This window comes from Cydia pomonella, chromosome 5 (genome assembly GCF_033807575.1).
Source record: "Cydia pomonella isolate Wapato2018A chromosome 5, ilCydPomo1, whole genome shotgun sequence".
Taxonomy (NCBI): Eukaryota; Metazoa; Arthropoda; class Insecta; order Lepidoptera; family Tortricidae; genus Cydia; species Cydia pomonella.
This window is the reverse complement of record NC_084707.1, coordinates 4,785,508-4,812,694: the sequence shown is the minus strand read 5'-3', so window position 1 is coordinate 4,812,694 and position 27,187 is coordinate 4,785,508. Positions and strand designations below refer to the sequence as shown.

The following is a 27,187-nucleotide window of genomic DNA, read 5'->3' as shown; positions in this document are numbered from 1 at the left end:
TTTTCAAATCGAGAGTGTATAGACATCTCTAAGGTGGGTTAAAATTATTTTCGTTGTCTTGTTTTTTGTCCCGAAAAAATGTGACGGAGTGGTTCTTTTTTGTATGAGAGAAATTTTGTTTTTATTTTTCTCATGTAAATATAATCTACAGCTCCAGAGACATATATAGACTATACATACATACATACAAAGACTCGACTTGGCTAAAATAAAAATAAATCGTTTCAGCGGATTTAGCGTGAAGAGCTAAAAAACAGACAGACAGAAATGACTTTCGCATTTATAGGGATTTAAAAAAAAATACAATAAAATCTTTTTTTTTAAATTAACTTATACCATTTAGTTTCCTTAAACGTACTTACCCTACCCCCGAGGTAACAGAATTCAATAAAAACACGGTGTATTATTATTTCGTTTGAGCGACTTGCCTAACGGAAAATATAGAAAATAACACCGCTACACTCTTGATGTTCAAAAGAAACATCAAAGAAAGCGACAAGCAACATTTATATACAACAAAACCCTTTTACACACTTCTGGGTGCTTAAATACGCTTATAACGCACGCTGTAGCACTTTGTCGCAATAACGTGTCTGGGTTCCGCGCGGCGGCGCGTACATGACGTTAAAACGACAGGGTACGAAATGTCCTTTTAACGGTCTGCCGTGCGATTTTCTTGTAAATGCGAATACTTTTATGAAGATAATTTTATTGTTACCTACATTGGCAATGATAGTTTTTATCTTTGTTGCAAGGATTGTTTTTGCCAGAGATCGGAAACCGATATTTTTTGTATGGGAATGAAAACGGTATTTTTTCGTTCTTTATTAATTATTTCATTTCTAATTGGGCAATCTAAAAACACAACCGAGTCCTATATTTGGAGAATAAAATAAACCGAAATATATGTTTATTTCAAAGTTTTTCCAAAAAACCGGTTCCGATCCCTGGTTTTTGCATCTTTGAGCAAAGAATACATACATAAAGTCCAGTACTACAGTCAGCATCAATAGTAGCGGATGAAACAACGCGCCAAAAGTATATGACATCCCAGATAACTATTCCCAATATAGATTAATCTCTAAAATTCACTTACAAAAGATTATCTTTTAGTTGCTCTATATTGAAGACATCACTTTTTGATAAGCTGTTACAGAATGGTAGATATTTATGAAGCGTTATTTGATCCGCTACTTTTGATGCTGACTATACAAGCACTGAGGGACTAGTGGTTTTCTGTAGGTTTTGTCTGATTTTTTTCTTCCATTTATAGACCTACGAGATTCGAATAATAGCCACACTAGAGCTTTTGAACACTTTGGAAGTAATTTTATAAATATATTTTTCTCAAACATGCAATGAAATTTGACCTGACTTACTTAAAATTATATTAAGCAAAACTCTGCGTAGAGAGCGCCACTACCACATTCTGAGGGCTTACCACGAAACACGAAAATCGAAATTTTGTTATCTGCCTCTCTATCACTCTTGCCCATTGGAGCGATAAAGAGGGAAGATGACGAAATTTCGATTTTCGCGTTTCGCGGTAGGCCTCTGTAAGCAAACCGATCAATCTAGTTTAGGGCTCAGGACACTATTCCTAGGCTTTCCAACAATAGAATGCTTCTAAAAATGTAATACTTTTCTACTGTGTAATAAGCTGCAATTTTGATACCTAAATAAATCATTTTTCATTTTCATTTTCATTTTTCAATGTCATAGTAAAAACTTCTCAAAAAACTGTTTAAGGCTTAGTATGTATAAGTTACTCTATGGTTTATATGATGCGATAGTGCTGCTCTCTGGCGGAAGGAAATTGCAGTAATGATCCCTATTAGTTCCGGAAATACTACGTATCCGGTGCGATGAGTGAAGATGATGTGTAAAGGAATTTTATACAGCCTTACGCACGTCAAATTGTGACAAAACGTCTGGGTATTCAACCATCAAATATTATAGTAGATTTGTAATTTGTTTTTAGTTGTGTAAACCTACGAAAAAAACAAATCGACTACTAATTTTCTTTTTTTTTCAGAGTTAACAAGATAGAGAATTGATTGATACAATAACGTAAGTAGAGATTGGATCTTGCGATAAAAAGACGTCCCAGTAGATCCATTTGTCATTTAAACTGGATCTATTACCAAAAAAAGTTCTCGATAGATCCATCGGCCCGAAGTTGGATCTAACGAATAAAAAAATTCTCACTAGATCCATCTTGGATCTATAGAGAATGAAGGACCTCTATAGTAATGTACTATTTTTGTTAAAATTATTTATTTATTTAAACTTTATTGCACAATACATGAAGAGTACAAATGGCGGACTTAATGCCAGAAGGCATTCTCTACCAGTCAACCATGAGCCAAACCGAAAGATCCTAATTGGTGCAGGGTCAGAATACAGAGTAAAATGACAAATAAATATCACAAAATTATATAAAATTATACGTACATAAATAATATAATACATAAATATACATACATACATACATAAATATATACCCATTGTGAAACATCATGAGGACGACCTTTGAACCTTGTCAAACAGATGCTTGCACAACATGCGCTTGAAGGAGAATTTGTTCTGGGTTTGTCTCATAGAGAGAGGAAGATCATTCCACAGCCGGATTGCCTGAATGTTAAAGGAATTCGACATGAAACATGTACGATGTCGAGGGACAATAAGTTGAAGGCTACGGGAGGTTCAGAGATCAATGCCGGGGCGCGGAGTAACAAATTTGAATTTGGAACGAAGGTAATCAGGGGCTGAAGGATCAAATAAAATTGAAAACAAAGTGCAGAGAATACGCAAGGATCGACGTTCACGAATGGGGAGCCAGTTAAGTTTTTTGCGATAAGCGGAGATATGGTAAATTATAAAATAAATGATCGTCAAAACATACTAAATTGCAAGGAAGTGTAACTCAATACTGTAAAGTTGTAATAATAATTTAAAGTGGTCATAAAAAAACGTTCCCTTGGGTATGGTTTAAATTCTTTGAGTTTGAAGAAATTATCCACCTAGATATCAACCTTAATGTCTTGCAAGAAGATCTAAAATACAACTTCTTGTTGTAAATTAACTAAATCTTAACTATTCTTAAGGAACGTGGATGTGTAGACAATTCAAGCATTTTTAATAACTCTACAATGTCGTTAAAGCGTTAAAATATTCTACAGTATGGTGAGGTAATTACTGAAATTAAGTCTTATTAATATTTTACAAAGTAAAGTTTGAAAGGAACCGCAAGAATTAATGAACACTTAATAATGACGCCTGCATAATAGTAATAGCAAACGTTCAGATCGGTGTATACCGGGTGTTTCCTGTAACAGCAGAAAAAAAATTAAACAGTACCTAAGATGTACTCCTCAAACTTCGCATCATGGTAAATTTGTTTCTTGTTGTTTGCTATGAGATTATGAGTGCCTACACCTGCTCCTTCAAGTCTCATTAGGTTGGGCTTAATTTAAAAAAGAGAATTTTAAATATATGTGTTTGCCGTATTTTTATTACCTACTTAAGAGGGAAGTATACCACGTCCGTATGATACAAAAACAGAAAACGTTTTTCCACTTCTAAATATTTTTCTGTCTCCATGATGTCTTTTTAGTATGTTAATGACACTACATTTAAAAAAATTTTTTATTAAAAATAGAACTCGATAAATATAGAATATATTATTCTGAAGCGATCGACATCAAAATCAAAGTGATTTGTTAAGATTTAGTTAGTGGCAAACGTTTTCTTCCGAAATGGAATTTCATAGAAATAGTACCGTTATATAGTTAAGATCGCAAAGCTATTGTTCCCTCTTAAATAAATGTAAACACTTATTACATTTTCGATAACTTGAAACATTTATCAGGTAACCAACCAAATAGAAAACTGCCTGTATCTGTTCCTCATCGTTCTGGTTTTAACCTCTTTCATTGAATCGTGTAATTTTTTTAATCTACGCTCAAATGGCTAAATATTCGATCACGTTTTAGGTTCTTTACCAGGATGAAGTAATAGCATATATTACAAAACTAAATTACTATTGATTAATCAAATCATCCCGATATATTCCTATTAACAAAATAGCACGATTATAGCAGTTTAGTCGTTACGTTTAGTAAGTATATATCGTAGTAAAACTTCTGTAAGTTTTGGCACATCGAGTTAAATTAAATGACTTCAATAATTTTCTTGCCCAAAATATGGGCATATAAAATACCTAAATGTGGTGTGGTGTGGTGGTGTGTGTGGTCTTTAGGTTTAGGTATTCTTTTAAATACCTAAACCTAAAGATACAGACTATAGTACCAGATATAGATACATGGTACTGGAATGTTCATGTCAACTTAGACCATTTAAAATGAGAGACCGTTACTTCGATTGTGTGATAGCGCCTAAGTTCATATGACTGTTAAAAAAAGTAATTTATTTTGGAAACCGAGCCCTAGTTGCTATATCGAGATAAACGCTAAAAGGGTATAGATACTAAATCTGGTCCATGTAAATGAATATCCTGTTAAAATCACTAATCATATTTTTGTATGGAGGCAGCCGTATCTCGTTACGACCTTATCGATAGAGTGAAATAAACAATGACACAATGACGCAAGTACCTACGTTGGGATACACGTCGATATCAAAATCATACTCGTCCAGTTCAAAGATCACGCAGTGCCGCGCTTCAAAATATTAACACAATATTATTATACTTTTTTAAACCGAAATCATACCTAATTAATAACCAAATTGAAATAAAATGTATCTTAAAATTAAAACTACCTACAACACTAAAAATAATTCCAAAGAGCAAAGACATGGTTAACAACTTGACACGGGTGATCTAGCGGCTAGATCATAGTCGGACATAGGTGACCATATTGGGCTAGTGTAGCCCTGCAGAAGGGTTTCCATAAGGCTCGCTGAGTTCCCCCTTTAGATCGCTATGCCGACCCGTTTGGCGTGGAAATAGCCAGCCCTTCTGTCTCGGTAACATTCTTATTATTTATTTAGATGTCATTATTTAAACATACTCAAAGGCGGTGGGGACCGATGGGAATACCTACACTAAAACACTAAGTAATATTAAGGGCGAACGCTACGCTAAAACACTAACCCATAACCCTTTTGACCAAAAAAACAGTTGTCAAACGACGCGCGTGGCTATAAGGTAGAATTACTAGTGCTCGACGCTGCACTAGTACTCGACATGGGCACTTTATGTCAAAGTAAAGTGACAAGGATTAAGTTCGAATACAGAAAAATATTCGTTGCTCAAATTTAACCAATATTTCCATGAAATAAAGTGCCCATGTCGGTGACTAGTGCAGCGTCGAGCACTAGTACGACAACCCCCAATAGCATTGCTGACTGTACATGTAGGCCAATCAAATTTGATTTTTCCGACGAATTGATTTCCAGCTAGCTGGAAATCTATCTCTATGCGTAGTTAAATACGTTGTGCATACATTTTTCCCATATTTTCCGGTTTTTGCTTGTAACTCGAAAACGGTACGACTGGAAAATGTATGTAGGAAAATGTGACTACGTTGAATATTAATGATAGTTAAATTCTACGTCGAATGAGGACTTTCTTGAATAATGTGGGTATGTTAAAAATGGCCGCTTGCCAAGAGCCCATGTTTACTTGCATGCTCTTCGATACTATTCAATCTAAGCAGCTATCTTATCTTAGTATTACAGGTTCCCCAGCACCGGTCTGCCCCTTTTAAAGGGAGTTTTCAGTGTCGCGTTAATAAATGTTGGAATAATATACCGCCACCAATTCGTCAATCAAAGAGTAAAGCGATTTTTAAAATTTTCATACAAATAAAAGACGCTCCAAACCGTACTATTAAAACGCACCATGAAAACAGACTAGTACTACCAAAATCACACTCACAAATGCATAGAAATAGTCCACATTCCAGATTTATACACATTTTCAACAAAATTCCGGAACGAATGAAATCCGAAGTAAATCCCACCACCTTTAAAAACAATCTTAAGAAACTGCTCATTGAAAAATGCTACTATACTGAATTCCTAAACGACACCAATGTATGATTTCTATATAAAATGTATTGTACTCTTTATTACTTAATTTTGACAAAAATATTGACAAGTACGAATGAATTAATAAGACGCTACCGGTGATCGTAGAGGTGGCAGCTTCCTCGCACAGAGAATAAGTATTGCGATACAACGAGGAAATGCTGCCAGCATCTACGGCACCATGCCGCAGGGGGATAGTTTTTAATTATTTATTTTAAGATTAGTTTTATTTATTTTTAGATTTAGATTTTAAGTGTTATATGTATTTTGTTGTGTTTTTAAATAAATTGTATTATATTAATAAAAGTTTGTGTGTTAGCTCCGACGCACGTATTAATAAAAATATATTGCAAATTAAAATTACCTTTTTATTACTTGCATGTAGGAACTGTAATTTTATTAATGTATTTGATTATTTTTATTGTTACTTACGTGTTAGATATTAGTAGTAGGGTAAAGGCACCTATTACCGTGGTAGTTAAGGAACTTTTCAAAAGAGATCCAAAAATTAAGGGTATCAATGCTATCTAACAGCCAGGAATATTTTTTTTTCATCAGAGCATTTAATGAACTTTCCGTTTCACACGTTTTTGGATTCATTTTGGGTTATTATATGTATTAAAATATTTTTTGAAGCCAAAATGACCAAATCTTCTATTACCGTGGCAAGGGCCAGGCTGTGATTCTATTATCGCGAATTGAGCTTTCATTACCGAGGGTACAATTGGCATGATTTTTCTGCACACGTTAATAGAAGCCAAACTCAAAATTCGAAACCTAATACCGAGGGTTAAAACAATAATAACGACGTGGGTTCTGTATATTATTTTTGTGTCATTTAGTTTAATAATGACACAAAAATAAAAAATAAAACTATAGGAGTATGTTTAAAAATAAGAGATATATTCGAAGAGATTATAATTACACTTTGGCACAATCAAATACTATTAAATAGTTAACTTACCAAGCACCCACGAGTACCTGTATAACAAGTTATAAGTTGAATGTTTTACATGTAAAACAACAAAAATTATTGTTAGTAAAGTTTTACTAAGGACGTATATGACAAATAGGCCTGCCTGTTATTAAATAAAGTAATTTTTAAATGCTATAAAGATTGATAAGAATGTGTCTTACTGACAATTAGCTGCACAAAAAAAAACAAGTAAGTAACATTTTCTCATAAGGCACAGCGTAAATTATAGTCAAAATTTTATAAGCTGGACGTTTACTACCTGAGTGAAAGTTTACCACAGTGAAATGGTAAACGTCCACCTCATAAAATTTCGACTATATATAAAAACATGAAAATTTTTAATTCTAATATTTTTGATAAGGTAATTAAGTTAAATAAAGTCTCTCACATATTATGTGTTATAATTTACCCGTTTATAATTTACAAATCACAGTACTTTTCTTATTGCTGATTCTTATAGCTAAAAAAATCATGTCTGAGATTTTGGACTAGGTACTGTATAAATAAAATTATATAAAAAAATTTTTAATCGGAATTGTCCGGCAGTTGGGTACCCTTCCTTGTCAGAGTAATAACTGAATCAGAAAACAGAAGAATTTAAATCTGATAATGATAACTGAAGTCTAAATTTTATCAACGAAATCTGTACTTGCGGTACCCTAAATGCGATATTTCAATACAATACCAAATAGTCACTCGGTAATAGATAACTCTTTAAGAGCCTATTACCGACCCATTCGATATTTCTCTGGGTCGGTAATAGATTTCTATACATTCTATTACCGAGGGTAATCTGATCATACCATCAGTAATAGGCTTAATTTGGAGTTTAATTAAACCTAATTCCGACCCATAAAAAGAATAAAACACAGATGGTTTTTCAAATCAAATCAAACACGTATATTACAAGCTTCTTGTAAAGACAAAATCACATAACTGGCAAGTAAATTTTAGGATTTAACTCAAAATAAAAAAAAGTTGACAGATTAAGGGTTCCCATAGAAACAAGGAAATCGGTGCTGAAGTTTTTGTCAAAAATTAAGGGTTAGTTGAATACTTTCCATACCACGGAAATAGCTCTTTAATAGCGTGAATAGATCAAGATTGGAATAAATAAAAGAAATTATAAAATTGATAATTTGTACCAAAACTAAAGAGTAAATAACAAAATTACCACTTTTTTTATTACCGTGGTATACCACGGAATTACTTACCACAAAAATAATTGGCGCCTATAACCGCTGTATTTTATTTTCAATTTTAAACGTATTTCCCGGTCAAAAACTAAGTTAAAAGTAATTCAAAATTGTGTAGAAAACAATACACAACCTCTTAAAAGGCATTGCACTAGTTTATTTGCCATAACTATTACGTAAAACACTAAGTAAGATTGGAGTGCACTCACCTGTGGTGTCACGCGTCTGTATGGAACAACCGGTTCTTGCGCCGCCGTCGCACAAACTGACGAATCGCGAGTTTTTTGTTACACTCACACAAATGCACACTAATGGGCACGATAGACCAATGAATGAGCTTGTTTTGTGTATGCTTTATTTCTTAGGGAATAGATCTGTTTGCTTGCAAAATGAGTATTTGTAAACACCGCGGTGTTAGACGTCGATTTTGATACCCGCGTTAATAGCCGCCGTTACCCTAAATTGTTTTGCCCTATTAGAATAGAATAGAAGAAGCTTTATTCAAAAACGCTAAATTTAAACTTAACTAATAGCACTGACATAATATCATTATTATTTCGGGTTCATGTACCATAATAATAAGTCCTAGACATAATGCATTGTACATGACTGCAATAAACAAATAAAATAAAATATCGACTTCAACTTCTTAATCAACAGAAACAACAACGTTTAATACTTTAAGCCTAAAACTCTTTTTGGCTTCATCCTCTTATAACTAAATATTTTACCAACCGCGCTTTTACCTTTTATCTTCATTACTATTTACCAAAAGTCCATAAGAAAGAAAAAGCGGCCAAGTGCGAGTCGGACTCGCCCATGAAGGGTTCCGTACCATTTATGACGTATTAAAAAAAACAATCTTCAATCAAACCAATTTTCGGTGGAAGTTTGCATGGTAATGTATATCATATATTTTTTTTAGATTTTTCATTCTGTTATTTTAGAAGTTACAGGGGGGGGGGGGACACACATTTTTTCACTTTGGAGGTGTCTCTCGCGCAAAATATTCAGTTTAGAAAAAAAATGATATTAGAAACCTAAATATCATTTTTGAAGACCTATCCATAGATACCCCACACGTATGGGTTTGAAGAATTTTTTTTTTTTTTAATTTTATGAAGTATTAAAAAAAACTACTTTCTAGATCTCGTTCAAACCAATTTTCGGTGGAAGTTTGCATGGTAATGTATATCATATATTTTTTTAGATTTTTCATTCTGTTATTTTAGAAGTTACAGGGGTGGGGGGACACAATTTTTTTCACTTTGGAAGTGTCTCTCGCGCAAACTATTCAGTTTAGATAAAAATGATATTAGAAACCTAAATATCATTTTTGAAGACCTATCCATAGATACCCCACACGTATGGGTTTGATGAAAGATTTTTTTTTTTAATTTTATGACGTATTAAAAAAAACTACTTACTAGATCTCGTTTAAACCAATTTTCGGTGGAAGTTTGCATGGCAATGTATATCATATATTTTTTTTTGATTTTTCATTCTGTTATTTTAGAAGTTACGGGGGACGACGACACACATTTTACCACTTTGGAAGTGTCTCTCGCGCAAACTATTCAGTTTAGAAAAAATGGTATTAGAAACCTCAGTATCATTTTTGAAGACCTATCCATAGATATCCCACACGTATGGGTTTGATGAAAGATTTTTTTTTTTTTTTTATGACGTATTAACAAAAACTACTTACTAGATCTCGTTTAAACCAATTTTCGGTGGAAGTTTGCATGGCAATGTATATCATATATTTTTTTTTGATTTTTCATTCTGTTATTTTAGAAGTTACGGGGGGGGGGGGGGGGGGGGGACACACATTTTACCACTTTGGAAGTGTCTCTCGCGCAAACTATTCAGTTTAGAAAAATTCAATCATCATTTTTAAAGACCTATCCATAGATACCCCACACGTATGGGTCTGATGAAAAAAGATATTTTGAGTTTCAGTTCTAAGTATGGGGAACCCCCAAAATTTATTGTTTTTTTTCTATTTTTGTGTAAAAATCCTACTGCGGTTCATAGAATACATCTACTTACCAAGTTTGAACAGTATAGCTCTTATAGTTTCGGAAAAAAGTGGCGGTGACATAATCGGACAGACAGACGGACATGACGAATCTATAAGGGTTCCGTTTTTTGCCATTTGGCTACGGAACCCTAAAAACACGCACACACACACACACACACACACACATATATATACACTCACTCACATAATAGAAAAGATAATAGTAATAAGTTGTACACGGCACACACCAAATTGCACAGTATTTTTGTCTTTATTTGTTGTACCAACTTAGGTGTTTAAAAAGCGTTGCATATGTATAAGTTACTTATGATGCTTACACGCGACTTAAATGTCAATATTACGAGCACGAGAAGTGAACAATATTGAATATTGACATATATATCTAAGGACGGTTCTTACGGGCAATGAGAATAGGGCCAGCACAGAGGTGTCACGCACACAAATTGGAGCCAATCGCGCAGTCTCACGCCACAACGCGATTGGTTGATGAGTCGCATGAATCGCGCGATTGATCGCAACTAGATGCGTTACCATCAGGCGGGCCGTATCCTTGTTTGCCACCGACGTAGTATAAAAAAAAAGACTGCACGGCTCTAATTCGTAAGTGACACCACTGAACTAGCACCATTCTTGGTGTCCGTATTCCGTAAGGTTCGTCCTTACTCCTTAGATACAACCTATATGTCAATGTGAATAACATCAATTTAGTATAGGATATGTAGTCGTAGGTAATGTTTGACAGCCTAGTTTATTTTCCTCGCGTTGATGTGTTGAAGAATTTTGTGTCTCGTCCTCGTGCGTTGCGAGCGAACTTTGGCTTGCTCGACTTGCTTGAGTATCAATATTACTATTAAAATTTAGATCTATGGTCACGTTAAATGTCCCAATCGTTAGAAGCCTAAAAAGGTATGAATCATCCAGTGACACTGCTAATCAGATGCTTTTACGAGCTTTTAAACAATACAAGTCATCAATCAGCGGGCGGGAAAAGTCATATCCGAGAGGAAATCAAGTCCGCTATCGGCCTATTAGTACTTCGATTTAAGGTGTAGTAGGTTTAGATCCTTCTCCAAATTGGGGACTAAATATGACATTTATATACTGAACTATAGGGTCAAATAAGTTTGTCAGTAGAAAAATGCGCGAACTTCAAATTTTCTATGGGACGATAAACCTTCGCGCCGCCGATATCATGTTATTGAATTTTGTATGTATGTATGTCACTTTATTGCACATAAACAGGTTAACATGAAACAGTTAAAATTAAACAAGAAAAACAGATGTTATGTACAAAGGCGAACTTATCCCTAAAAGGGATCTCTTTCAGCTAACCTTAATTTTAATTTGTTGTAAGATTTACCAAAAAAAGTATATAAGTAAAGCGCATTTTAACAGCAATTTTCATATTTATAGCTTTGGTGTATAAATTTTCAAAGTGCGTTTTAGACCAACGAGTATGTTCGTTAATAATTTTATCGAGCGAAAGACAAAAAAAAAATCACGAGTTGAACCGACGAAGTCAAAAAAGAAAATTGACAAATTACTAATTAAATGTTTGTCAACCGTATTGTGATGTAAAAACGCGGTATGATTTTTCAGAAACTCCGCTCTCTCTATACCTACGGAACCTTAATGCCCCCAAATATATTTTTCATTAATTTTAACTTCTAAACTGGTAGTAGTAGTAACAGCTCATCAAATATATAGGTACTTACGTCCCAAATTTTTTAACCTTATAATTTTCGAGTAAAATGGCTGTGATATACGGACCGATTGACCGATATACGGACGGACAAGACATGACATTCCGTTTTTGGAATTTTGGTTATGGTATCCTAAAAGTTGCCTTTCGAAAGGTAGAAAGAAGTTTATGTCGGCAAGCGGACCCTCAGTCCTGTACCGAGATGAACGCTAAAATGAGGTATATGTCAAATCTGATTCCCGAAAATAAATATCCTGTTGAAATCACCTATTTTTGTAACAAGATTGACCTTAGCCATGAGGGAAAACCGCGCGATAGAGTGAAACAAACAAGTGACGCAAGCGCGTGATATCCTTCGGGGGACACATCGATATCAAATTCATACTCGCCGAGTTCAAAGTTCACGGTTTTGCACGTAAAAATAGATACCTAAGAAACGTCTGTTATTCTTATTTATTAAGTTTATAAGTAGGTAATTAATAATTTAATAAGGCCTGACATTTTTTAAATTTTTATTATTGATTAACGTAAGGTTAGGTTAGATTAGGTTAGGGTATTGCCCTTGAGCCATCCTAGATGTCGCTTTTTGTGGGGTCCATCTTGTGGGGGCGAGTCACCGTCTGCCGGAAATAAAATAGAATACCGGTTTAGTAGGCAGGCGTCCGGTTTTTTATCCCATAGCCCAGTATTTAGTCCATTGCTTTCACCCAATAGCCCAGTTAATTTTAGATATCAACTCTCAACCAGTCCTTTTACCTGGCGGGTGCTGCCCCTGCGTGCGTCCCATGACACGGGCAAGGGCAACATCCGCTTGGTGTACCCCATACATTTCATTAAAGTGTCAAAAGGGACTTTACGTGTTGGTTTTGGCTCCGCGCACACCTCCCAAAGGTCCGGAACACCATTGTTCCGTGATTGGAAAGACATAATATAATAATAATACCAGCGTATCCGCAGGGCAGCTTGTGGCGAGCTGTTGGGAAGTAACGACCCCACGGACCCGAGTACTCTCGAGAGTCAGTCAGGGTCTCCGTCTCCGGCGTGTCTTCGTCGGTTGGAGTGGACTCCAAGGGGACCCGCAAGACTCTCAGCTCTGGCTTGCCTTCATTGGCCGTCCAGAGAGGAGTCGTTAGAGCTAAATGCTCCAGGGGTGGAAGTGAAAACTTGCATAAGACGCGAGTTGGCACAGTGGCTATGGTACGTTATTTGAAATGTGCTACTTTATACCCTTTTCTTAATGATGGCACGATATCACTTTTAATTATTAGAGTCCATCTGAAATAATTTTGCACCGCCTTTAATAGCACAAAGAGTGCGAGTGTCATTATACCTAAACATCATATTTTCTTATAAATTTGCCATGCAGAGTTAACTTGGTTTGGTCCAACTTTGTTTTCTTATTCATGACAGACTTAGGATATCATAAGGGCAAAAATTGTTCAATGACGTTATTTATTTAGCTGCAATAAAGACATTTCGAATGACACCTCATTTGTCAAATAATAATTAGTACCTACCTAAATAGGTATAAATTATAATTAATATTAATAATTATTAGGTATTATTAGGTAGGTAGGTATAGGTAGTATTTCTGTCTAAAATGAGAGAGAGAGAGAGAGAGAAGATTAGAGCCAGCGTAGTTTTATTCGACGTTCATAAAGGCTTTGTTATTACAAATATTTGTCTATTTGAAAATAATTTTTTGTCAATAAAGAAATTTGATACAAGCTTTTATCACTGACTTTACTTTTCTTTCCACAAGCGAGTCATAAATACCCATCGAGAGAGGTTGCGTTGTTTTATCAGAGGTCTAATGACCACCTCCTGTCTCCATCATCACATCAGCTCGATTATCTTAGAAGTTAAATACATATATATCCACATACATACTGCTTTTGCTTTGCTGTAGTCGGCTAAAATATAAAAAGATACTTCGTTAAGTCATCACCGCGAACTCACAATGATCGTAAGGCGTTTAAGTCCTTTGACCCAATCATCGCTATATTTAACAAATTCCAAAAAAACTAAACAACAGAGAAGTTCTATGTAACTATCAAACAAAATTTCACAAGAGTCGGTAGCACCTTCGCAGCGGCAATTAGTGTAACTCGTAACTTAAGTTTTTTTTCTTCAGTCCCAGTCAGGCTGACGCAACTAGGAACAAAAAAAGTTTTGTATGGAGTTTGTTTCGCAAATCATTGCCAATGAAGAAAAATTCTGTCAAGTTTACATCAAGTCAACTGTCACCCTAATTGTTTTGTTTGTTATGAAGGCTTCAAAGTTTTTTTCGGGTATTTCGTGCAATCTCTTTTTTTTTACAACACCTTGTTGGATAGGAGGTTTTTCTTCCCCACTAGGAAGGATCAAAGTAGCACTTTGCAAGTTCACAGGAAATTTCACATATTTTATTTAATTATTTACACCGATATACAAATGAACATACAGTTATCGATAGTTTTAGTACATCCCTAGTTCACAACTAAAAATAATCATTCCTTGAGGGGGCGAAAAGACCGATGGAATTTACTACAGAAGTACTTATCCTACACTTCCAAACTCGCGCTCAAATCTAGTAATTTATTCAATTAAATTGATTCCATCCTTGTCAATTAGAAGACGTGGGACACTATACGTTAGAGGCAATGCTCTTAACGACGCTAGGAATAAGACGCGACCAAAGAGATGCGGCGAGGACATGCACCAGACGTGATGCACGATGCAAGTTTGCAACTTGTAAATTATGCAAGCTAAGAACCCTTAACTTGTCGTTATCAGACCATGTATTAAGAAGACTGCAGCTAGAGAGTTAGCCACTTGAGAGGCACAAGGACATAGCCGGTGCCATACTATCGAAATTACGGTCTTATGTGCCCGCCCGCGCGCACCGCACTGCAGCGGCAAGCGCCGCTCCCGACCGCGCTCTCTGTGCTCAACTCCGTACTTAACGCAGCCCGCAGTGTGATCTGTTTCACTCTACGTGGTATTTCTTAATTCAACAATGTAAGAAAGTAATCGAAACATCTTAATGTGTTAGTTCTTAAGTTACGAAGTTTTTGTTAGTCTTAAATCATTGTAATGTTAATATATATTAATTAATATTTGTAACGCTTTGGCTTGTTAGCTGTAAGTTACAGATGTTTACCTGAAATAAATAAATCTATGCTAGGAATTAGTTCAATGCTAGAAATTGTAATACAAAGAAAATAGAGCGAATAGAATGTAACATTTGTCACTTTTGCCTTATAAATCTCAAAATTATATGATGTGGAAATGCTACTGTAAACGATGTATTTTTAGGGAAATTTGACATGTCTGCGCCCGTTTCCCGTTACCAGCCTGTCTGCAGTCTCTGGTCCTATCGGGCGGCCTGCCGCCAATAACGTCTACACATATAAGCGATTATTGCCTGCCGGCAATGGCCTGCTGCCACCACTGCGACTACACACTCGCAGTTGAGAGTCGTCAGTTTTTGTCCCAAGACCACGGACTGCCCGGCCGATATCTGTCGACGCTGACCGGAACCGTCAAGCGGCCACACACTTACATTATCGTCATCAGGCCGAAACCTAATGGAACTCTTGTGATCTGTTGCGATTAACTGACAGACTAATATCATCAGGCGAACTGGTAATCTGTACCCCTAGTGTAATTTTAGTCGATAGCGAAACGTGACGTACGCGTTTGCGTTAAGTCTCATTTTGTATGGGTTTTTGAACAGCGCGCCAAGCGGGACGTTTTGGAAAGTCAAAAATCTCATACCAAATGACACTTAACGCAAACGCGTACGTCACGTTTCGCTGTCGAAAATATTTACACTAGGGGTACTGTAGACTTTTAGTTGTAAATTATGACTTTCTTTATCATGTATTTTACTTATAAAAGTTTAAATAAGAAAAGGCAAAACTAGTTAAACATTAATAAAAAAAACTGTAGGCCAAATTGTAAAATCAGAAAATGTTTCTTTTACTGGCATGTCTGATCATATGTAAGACGTGGTTGGGGGTAAAGGAAAGACAGGGAAATAAAAATATATATTTACATTACTATTTATTGACCAAACAACAACAAGTTTGAACTCCTTTTACGCTTTAGTTATTTAAAGGAGACCTTAGTAGTTAGGTTAGGTTAGGTCATAAACAAAAAACAAAATAAATAAAATAAATTAATAAAAATTCCTGTTGTTATTTAAATTCCTGTTGTCATTACTATTGTAGATAAACACGTGCACTGGTGGTGAATGTGGATATCGAGGTGGGCGACCAACTATAGCATCGAACAGAACATCCAAGCAAGGTCTTGCTTCCACTACGCCGCTGTGATGACCCCCTATAAGAAAAAAATAAATAAATTCAGTTAAAACTTATTTTTAACCCTCGACGCAAAAAGAAGGGTATTAAATGGAAGGATTTTTTTAACCTGAAAGCGAGTTTTCTTACGGTAATTTTAGCTATGTTTCATAAAAATCCATCCAGCAGTTTAACACTTTAATTACATGCCTTACATATTAACACAAAATGATGTAATGCATTTTTGGGATAAAATGGATTTTATTGGCATAGCGTAGGAGGTTTTTAAAGTTTTTAATTTAACTAATTGTTATTTACAAGAGACGAAGTTGATGCCCAAGGAAGCGAAAGATTAACTAAATTGAACCACAAGCGTAGCGAGCGGTCCTAATCATGGAATCTTGAACGAGCAACGTGAGGAAAATACTAACTGAACAAATTTAAAAAATTATTACTTAAAAAACAATTCCACCAGTCAACTCAAATTAGCATAAATAAATAATAAATATTATAGGACATTATTACACAAATTGACTAAGCCCCACAGAAAGCTTAAGAAGGCTCTTGTTGTGGGTACTCGGACAACGATACATACAATACCTACATAGAAAACACCCATAACTAAGGAACAAATATTTGTGTTCATCCCACAAATAAATGCGCTTACCAGGATTTTAACCCAGGACCATCGGTTTCATAGGCAGGGTCACTACCGACTAGGCCAGACCGGTCGTCTAGAATCAAGTTACTTTGCCACTCTTGTGGATAAAATGCAACTTTCTGATCTGATGAAGAAAGATAGCCTTTACAAACTGGTTTGGTATAGTACATTGTGTATTAAGGGCGGCAAAAAAGAATTAACACGAGTTCGTAATTCCTGTACCGTCCGTGGCACACACAATGATTTTCATCACACTTGTGAGTAAAAAACTAAATTTTAAGCGAAATAATTCTTACATACGGTGACATTTCAAACATTCGTCCGCCATATTATCATTATTGACAGTTTAAGCATCGAAGGCACAGATCCATCCAGCATTTAGCCGCGATTGAAAATTGTGTAAAAAATAAATTGTGTATTTTAAACGGCTATTAAATTAATCAAATTAAATATTTTTTGAAATAAATAAGAATATTAAATTAGAAACGTCAATATTTTGAAAGTAAAACTCATTTATATCTACTTGGTTCGTATGAATTAGTGACATGATTAAAAAATATGCCCATGGGTATAATTAAATAAAATAAAAAATCTATTACCGCCCGTGGGCATAATATACCACATTCCATTTCAGTATGCTGGCACCGTTTACGAACAAGTGTCATGAAAAAAAAAACAACGGGTTGCACTCAGGGAGTGCCGGCAGAAGTGAAAACTTGCATATTAACATTGTGCATTATTGATATTTTTGAATGGTTAGGGAATAATTTTGCACGAATTGCTTTAATTATCAGTATAAAAGTACTATCATTTATATCGTAAAATACAATACTTCCTCTCCTACGCCGCGCCGGCGGTCTACTGGCTTCAATGACATTGTAACAGTTTTTCGATCAGGTCACGTGTCCGTCTTAAGAATTTTCAATCTAACGAATCTATCGGTCACGTGACCTGTCGTGAGTTTAACAGTTTTTCCCTACCACAAAAAGTGCACAGCGCCGCTAAAGAAGTTTTCACTTCAAAAATATTTTCATTCAAACTTAAATTGCTGACCGTATTTTTTCTTTGTAAGGTAGAAGTACTAGTGCTCGACGCTGCACTAGTACTCGACATGGGCACTTTATGTCAAAGTGACAAGGATTAAGTTCGAATACAGAAAAATCTTCGTTGTTCAAATTTAACTTATATTTACATGAAATAAAGTGCCCATGTCGGTGACTAGTGCAGCGTCGAGCACTAGTACTTCTACCTTATATTAAGAACTCTTCGAGATCTTTCTTATGAGCCTAAGCCCAATGTCTGTTTGGCCACTTTCCGACTTCATTATCAGATCAGGGTGCCTATTAGCCAAGGTGACAATCGCTTGCGTTACGACAACGAAACGCTTTGTGTCTATCACTTTTCCATATTAGTGCGACTGTGACAGTTGCGTTTCGTTCGCTACAGAGCGTAAACGATTGGCATGTTGGCTACGCACCCAGCTCTATGTTAGCATATTATTTCAATGTCATCGGAATGGGGTTAAAGATTTTCATAGATATAGCATAGTTATTAACTGTCTCTTGTTTTAATCTATGGGCTCTGAGATTTTATTGTATGGGATTCTATGGCTGAAGAGGAAAGGGGACGGCCGCTTCTCCATACAAACGTAGTCCCCATTTCCTTCTCTGGATATTCATATTATGGAAAATATGCTTACATAATTGGATGTATATTAATAATAGCTATGCCACAACGTTTGACTTTGTTCGATTATTTTTAAAATTAGGACCGATTAACAGTTTTCATACAACATTTTAAATGTTCCTAATTCTTATTAATAATTTAAAAACTCGAAAAAACATTAAACCTAAGGACATAGCTGTGGTCTATCTACAACAGAATTACGATTAGATCAGAAATAAACTTGATAAAATGGAAAAGCAAAAAGCACTATTCGCAAAAACCAACTTTGCGCACACTAAACACCTACGGAAAATACAACTTTTTGAGCTGTGTGTAATATGTATAAGATACTTAGAGTCAGTCTAAACTAACTCTACACAGACTTTGACAGAACAAAGTCTAAAAGCTTCATTGTACTTAAAAAGGTCATGTTTTAAAAGAAATTTGAAATTTGTAATTTTAGCAAATGTTAGCTTGGTCCGACTCTATATAATGAATGAATTCATAAATATGTATACATAATATCCATTCTTTTAAGGGTTCCGTACCAAAAAGGTACAAAAGGAACCCTTATGGTGCGACTCTGTCCGTCCGTCCGTCTGTCACACCGCTAAATATCTCGAGAACCACTTCTAAGCTATCGATTACCCAGAGTTAGAGAACGCTAACCCAGACACATTGAAAGTATTATTTTAATATTATATTTTTAATAACTATGGGTAAAGCCCAATGTGAAGAGGGGGCAAAATTTCAAAGTCTAATGAGAAGGTCAAGTGGGGTTTCATTAGAAAGAGCTCATGCCCATTCCAAAACAATTTTTTAATATTTTTTTAGTAGTGGAAAAAAAATGGTTTATGGAGGAAAATGTAAAAAAATAGCATCCCCCCCCTTATCTCTGAAGTTTACCGAAGAAAAATTATGAAATATTTACATAATATTAACATTACTATAAATTTTACAGGAAAAATATAATCAGACCTCTATCTTGGTAACTTTTTTTAAGTAACAAAAAACCTTTCTGAATTCAGTTTGCAATTTAACCAACTAAAAGTGTGTTTATTACACTGGAAATTGCTATGAGATTACATTAAAAACACCTTTTTTCAAATAAAAGAATAATTTTTGAAATCGGTTCACATGATAGAGAATTATCCTCGAAAAACCAACATACGTGCATTACATCGCGCAAATTAGACTATTTGCCGATAGATGGCGCTGTACAGAACTATACTATACTAACGTCCCAAAAGTAACGAAACATGTAGACGGATTAACTATGAAACTATTCGCCAAGAAATCGACTCGTACGACTTTACATCTGTGTTATCAGCCACCGACGCTAACTCTGCCACTAACAAATTGATAGATATTCTCTCCTTGATTATTACAAAAAACACTAACATAGTTAAAATCCGTAAAAAAGACAGAACAATTAAGCCTTGGATTACCCCCGGGTTGCTACGCTGTATAAGAAATAGAGATCATCTACATAAAAAATCAAAAAAATCACCAGAAAATTTTACTTTAAAATTGACATACTCTAGGTATCGTAACTTCTGCAACAAGTTACTCCGGAAATTAAAGAGAGACTATGAACGAAACGAGTTCAAAAAATGTAAAAATAACGCTAAAGCAACCTGGAATCTTATAAAAAGTATCACTTTAACTAGATCCACCCCCTCCTTTTCAAATGACTTGCTATGCACGACCAAATCGCGTTTGGAATCTGTGAATTCCGTGAACCAATTCTTTTCAAACATTGGCAAAACTCTTGCGACCAATATTGGGCCCACCTCATCACCTACATCTTACCTCACTTACCAGTCTGATCTGTCACAGTGTAACTCGCTTGTTATTCTCGAAGTAAATGAGACGGATGTCGAAAAAATCATAAAAAACTTACGCAGCGATTGCGCCACTGGCTGGGACGGTATACCGGCAAAAGTCGTCAAAAACTCCCTCACCACGCTTATTCCTGTCATCACCCACGTCTGTAATGTGTCAATAAGAACCGGGACATTTCCCAGTGCATTCAAAAAGGCCATCGTGCATCCTATATATAAGAACGGAGACCGAGCTAACTATAATAACTACAGACCAATATCCGTACTGAGTACTCTGTCAAAGGTCTTGGAGAGAGTCATGAATTCCGCACTGGTAAAGTATATAGGGCGATACAACCTTATTGCAAATAACCAGTACGGCTTTCGCCCCGGAAAGTCGACCGAAGACGCGGTCTCCGAGCTAACTGGATTTATAACCTGCCAACTAGATGATAAACGTAGATGCTTAGGTATATTTCTAGACCTCTCCAAGGCATTTGATACTGTGTCAATCCCAATATTATTGCATAAATTGGAATACTTGGGTGTTCGCGGAACAACGCTTAACTTGTTTAAAGACTACCTGTCCAAACGCTCCCAATCTGTAAAGATCAACAACTACGTCAGTAGAGAAGAAACCATAAGCTATGGAGTTCCACAGGGTAGCATCTTGGGCCCCACGCTGTTCCAAATTTACATAAACCAACTATGCCAAATGTCCCTCGATAACTGTAAAATTATAGCCTACGCCGATGACACTGCCTTACTCTTCCATGGCTCTGATTGGGCTGAGACGAAATTCCACGCAGAAAAAGGCCTACACTCCGTGATGCAATGGCTTAAGACCAATCAACTCACTCTGAATTTAGATAAAACAAAATGCATCCCTTTTGCAATTGCTAGCACGTCACTACCTGCTCCTTCTTTTACCATAAAGAGCCATATCTGCCAGTCTCCCTCGCCTAACTGTCTTTGCGTCCCTCTCACCCAAGCCTCCACTATTAAATACTTAGGTGTAACAATTGACCAAAAATTAGACTGGCACACTCATATCGACTGTCTGACTTCCCGTGTTAGGAAACTTATGTTCGTTTTTAAGAAATTGCGTCACTCTGCTGACTTTAAAACTTTAATGATGGCATATTCGTCCCTTTGTCAATCACTCGTCACCTACTGTATTCCAGTGTGGGGGGCCGCTGGCAAAACAGCTATGCTTAAGTTAGAGCGCGCTCAGCGTGCCGTACTAAAGGTTGCTTCGTCAAAACCGTACAGATATCCGACAACACAACTGTACTATGAATGTAGTGTTCTGTCTGTTAGACAGCTGTACATCCATCGTACCATTTTACGTAGACACCGACATCTTCCATTTTCCGCGAAAGCAAGTAGCAAGCGAAATAAACAAACTGTCTGTCCTGTGGTACTCCAAAGGACGACTTTCGCCAGCCGTCAGTACGTAGCAATGAGTGCTCGTATTTACAATAAAGTAAATAAACACCTAAACATCTATGCACTAAATAGCTATGACTGTAAGTCTAAATTACAAACATGGCTTAAATCACAGACCTATCAAGAAACGGAATCACTATTAAACACTATCAAATGAGTCATTTTACTAACCTTAGCCCTATATGTATAATTTTTTCCCTTTTTTAAAACATAGAACTGTACAGACACACACACACACACGCGCATACGCGCACACACACACACACACACACACACACACACACAGACACACACACACACACACACGTCAGCTGTTTTTCTTCTCTTTATATAATATTTAGATTTTTTACATTGTCATTTTCTATCTTAGTATTATTATTGTGTTTTCACTTCTTCTTAAAGTACCTGTTCACTAAACTACCTGTACCAATTTCTCCGGAGGAATCGCTGAATCCTGAGTCACAGGCTTTGTCCTAGTTCAGGAAACAGAGGCTCAATCCAAATGGAACTGTTACAAACCTAAAATAAGTTTATTTTGTATTCAGTATTCATTTATTTCTTGCTTCCATGGTACATTTTTAGGTAGTAGTTACACATTTCTTACGGTATCACATGGACCCTGAATAGGGTGTAGCAAATACAAAACAATTTAAGTAACTTACAAAGTTATTTAACATAATATAGTGGATTTTACAAACTTATAACTAACATAACCTATACATGTATCACAAGCTCATTGCTAATAACAACATTCATTATATATGTAGCAATTATTATGTAGTATTATTGATATGTGTAGCAATTTATGATGATTAAAACGTTTATTGTGTGTCAATCTATGGCTATAACTTTTTTTCTTCCATAAATTCGGTTATAGTATAATATGCTTTTTTTAATAAATGCTGCTTTAATTTTCTTTCAAATATATTGTTGTTTTCTTCTGATTTGATAAAACTGGGGACATGGTTGTAGATTTGTATCGACGTGTAGTATGGTCCTTTTTTGAAAATGTCAATTTTTGGTTCCGGCAGAATAAGATCTAAATTACGGCGGGGGTTTGTATTGAAATTAAATAAATGGATATTTTTACGAACAAATGTGGCTGACTCTAAAATGCAAATTGAAGGTAAAGTTAAAACTCCTAGTCTTATAAAGTGTGGTTTGCAACTTGTTGTTTGTTTAATATTGACGATTATGCGAATACATTTTTTCTGCATGACAAAGGCATCATGTGCGTCGGTACTGTGTCCCCACAATAAAACTCCGTATCGTAACAAGGAATGTGCATATCCATAATACGCTGTAAGCGCACATGATTCATTTGTGTTAGATTTAAGTACACTTAAGGCATATACAAATGAAGCTAGCTTGTTTTTAAGTCCTGCTATATGCCTTTTCCAATCAAGATGTGTGTCTATAGTTATACCCAAAAGCGAACAATCCGATACCTCTTCAATGTTTAATTGTTTTGCAATGTAACTTATATCTATGGCGCGTTTTTGATGTGGTCTGAACTGGATAATTTTAGACTTTTTGTTATTGATTACAAGGTTGTGATCTTTTAGCCAGTTTACTATTGTGACGTATGTTTCGGTTATATTTTTATAGGCGTCGTTACTCGTGGGACTTTTGAAGAGAAGTGAAACATCATCGGCAAACATTATGCACTTGTGTTCCTGTTCTGTAATTTTTGGGAGGTCATTAATATATATTATAAAAAGGACACAACCCAGCACGCTGCCTTGTGGAATTGAGTTGTTTATGGATATTATATCGGATTTGTATGTTTTTAACTGACGTAATTGTTCACTGTAATATTCTATTTGGACATACTGTTTCCTGTTATTTAAATATGATATTAACCAATTCAGAGCTGGAATTTGTAATTTAATGTAAGCCTCACATTTTGTATTAGGTTTCAAGTAAATAAAGATTTTATTATTATTTATTATTATTATTGGGAGCGTGCACGACTGTCACGCAACCTAGTGTCCGCAAGTCTAGGGGAAAACGTCAATTCACTACATCTTATAAAACTACTCCAAAACTAAAAACTACTGAACGGATTTTCATACGACTTTCATCTATCAATAGAGTGATTCTTGAGGAAGGCTTAAGTATATAACTTGTTAAGGTTTTGTGTAAATTGTTTGAAATATAACGATGTTTTCGGAAAAAATCACGCTAGCTAGGAGCTTTAATCGAAAACGCTGCCTAATCCGTTTGAGCTATAACAACACAATGTATGGTGGGGTTGTTTCTCATTCATAGGTCTACAAAAAAGTCCGCGATGTTAAATGTCTATCTTTTAAGGATAACTTACTATATCCATTCTTAACTTCTAGAAAAAGATCACGTAATATGTGGCATTTGCAAAGCTATTTACATGGATACATTATTAACAATTATCAAAATAAATACGTTAGTTATATTAAGCATCTCATACAGATTACAATGGTCCCTTACACCATACAATTTAAATGAATATTTCAGGAGTAATCGTAAATCAAAGTTTCATTTCGAGCCATATAATTGTACGAAATGTTAGAGACGCTATCCGCAGTTAGTTCAAATTTTTACCACCTTTTGCGCTGGGATCGCTTTACATACCCCCACCATGCACTTCGCACGGTCCCAATAGGTACTTCTGATCAAAATCTTTCGCCTTTATAGTTACACAAGATAATTCAAAGTTTGTACGGAACCCTAGGTGCGCAAGTGAAACGAACTCGCACTTGACCGGTTTTTTTATTATTACCTATTTAATTCGTCGTATATTAAAAATATTTTTTTTCACCACACCAGCTGGTAAAGGCTCTCTTGTAACTTCAAAAACTGATGAGAAAGTTACATTTCATCCACAAGAGTGGCAAAGTAATTAGATGAATGTTTCCTTATGTTGGCCGGGTTTGACTTTTAAGTGATGATTTTGAATGACAAATATTTAATAGCGTTCATTTGGGTGACATTTGTAATGTTTTACAGTTTGTATTTTCCTCGCGTTGGTGTGGTGAACAATTTTGTATTTCACTCGGTGGCAAAGTTTGTTTAACCCTCCAATCTGAAATCCCGTTCAAGATTCTATTTTGGAACCACTCGCTACGCTCGTCGTTTTATTTTGAAATCTTTCGTTGGCTCGGATGTCAATGCACGAGGGGTTCGGATGTCAATGCACGAGGGGTTAAACAACAACTTTGCCCCCTTGTAAAACAAATGACTATTTTTGACCAAACTCTACAAAGATTTCGACAGAATAAAGTGTGGATATGTCATTGTAAAAGACATATTTTCATAGAAATTTGTACGGTGACATTTCCACATTTTGTTTTCGGAAAAAAAAAAACCCGAAATAGGTTTTGGCACAAAATGATGATGATTGATTTTAATCTGATGATAATCACATAACTATAGACTTACATGGAGCCAAAATCGTCAGCCCAAAAATAAGGAGGAAAAATCTTCCGAACAACATGGTAGTATCGTCGTGTCAACACTGAACTGGTATTCGCGAATCAACGTTCTTATAGTCTTAGTTATCACTCATTTTAAGAGGAATCCAGCTTATCAGAAATTAGGAGGTGATCACACTGGAGTAGGCACAGCGGAGCGGTGTTCGGTGCTGCAGTTTTTAACTTTGTACTGTACGCAAAATCCGCATTATCCGCATGGTATAACACACTGGTTCAGCTTCTCCGTTCGAAGGTGCAATCGCACGACGGTTCGTGCTTTCAGTTTAGCGAATGTTCCCAGTACTGAGTTTGTACGTCGAGAACCGGGAATTCCCGTTTCCGGGACTGTATTTGTATAGAAGACCAGTACCGGGAACACTTCCTATTTAAGACGGAGGCGAGGTGCGGTATGCCACACCGAGCTCCCTAGTACCGTATGGATTTTTGTAAATAAACGCGGTTCGTCGTGCACCGCAGCTCTGGACGGAGATACGGAGCGGTGGTGCGGTGGTGTTCCGCACTTCGCAACAAAATGCGACGGCAATGTGATTGAATTGAACCGCCTTAATACCTATAGTCAAACTGAAACGGTCTAAATTTCGAGAATCTTCATAAAATTTGGTGTTTTTCCGCTCGCGTAAGTGAGATAAAGAGTTTGTCTTATGTTTAAATATCAGCCTTATTATATAAACTATAATTGATGGGATGTTTACAAATATTACTACACTGGACATGATTTTCCAGGAGATCGATATAACTAAATTTCTCTTTAAATAATATTGATTAAAGCTACTAAAAGGGTTCGGCAACCTCAACTGATACGAAAATGAAGCACGTCGGCGTCGCTGTGCCTACAAAAGTCGCTATGTGATTTTTAACGATTTTCAGATTTTAATGCCATTTTGAACCTTATTTCTATACGCACATGCTCCAAAAACAGCGTGGTGCTTATTTCAATATTTAAGGATTTAACAAATGTAGGTATGTGACGGCCATACTTTGAATGCTCTTCCTATAATCGCTAACTGGAATAAATCCCATAACTGCATTAGCTTATTTGAGCAGCAATTACATACGTGCGGCTGATATGCGAGTCTTGCCACATAGCGATATTTTTGTACTAGTTGCAGTCGATGTTATATTTCTAGACTTCTTTTTTTTCTTATAACTATCCAATCTACCGTATATTACATAGCAAGTGGAAATCCGTGGTCTCGTGGTGGAAATACTTTTACTAGGTAAATACTACCCTCAAGTTTTGTACAAGTACTTACTAAACATGTTTATTTCAAGTGAATCATTAGTTTACCTGTGTAAACTCAGTGTAAATAAGCTGTGGTTACCTATAATTGGACAAACATCTACCCTTAATGTTATGTAAGCTACAGATTATTTTTTCTCTGATGTATTGTCTGTTGGTGATCCTAAATAAATTAAAAACGAAACTACGAAAACTTTAAATCCGATGATTAATACCCCAAAAATAATTACCTTTTTTTAGTTGACCATTTTCTAACGCATGAACTCTGATTGATTGCAGGTTTATTTCGGATATTATTTAAAACGCAACTTTATGAAATTCCTTAATAATCTTTTCCATATAATTTGTGTAACCACACAGTTATTACTCTGAATTGAAATATTCCGATATAGCGTAAACCCACCTGCCCGACTAATTTAACCATGCACCTTCAGGTGACGAATAATCTGCCCAGTAGTCACCCAAATTTTTCCCTTTAATATTCCAATATTATAATAGCCGACCATCATGAATCAAAACTTGCCAAAACAAATAAAGCTAATAAAAATTCAATATACATAGACACATACAATACATACAATCACGCCTATTTCCCGGAGGGGTAGGCAAAGACCACGGATT

The 27,187-nt window shown here is 35.7% G+C and overlaps 1 long non-coding RNA gene across 1 annotated transcript; it reads right to left on the bottom strand.

Annotated features, from left to right (window-relative positions):
• Positions 1-16,002: 16,002 nt before the first annotated feature.
• Positions 16,003-26,456, bottom strand: LOC133518476 (uncharacterized). Its single transcript, XR_009799485.1, has 2 exons — positions 25,274-26,456; positions 16,003-16,298 (listed from the first exon to the last, which is right to left on the bottom strand). It is a non-coding gene; the product is annotated as an uncharacterized LOC133518476 (long non-coding RNA).
• Positions 26,457-27,187: the final 731 nt, after the last annotated feature.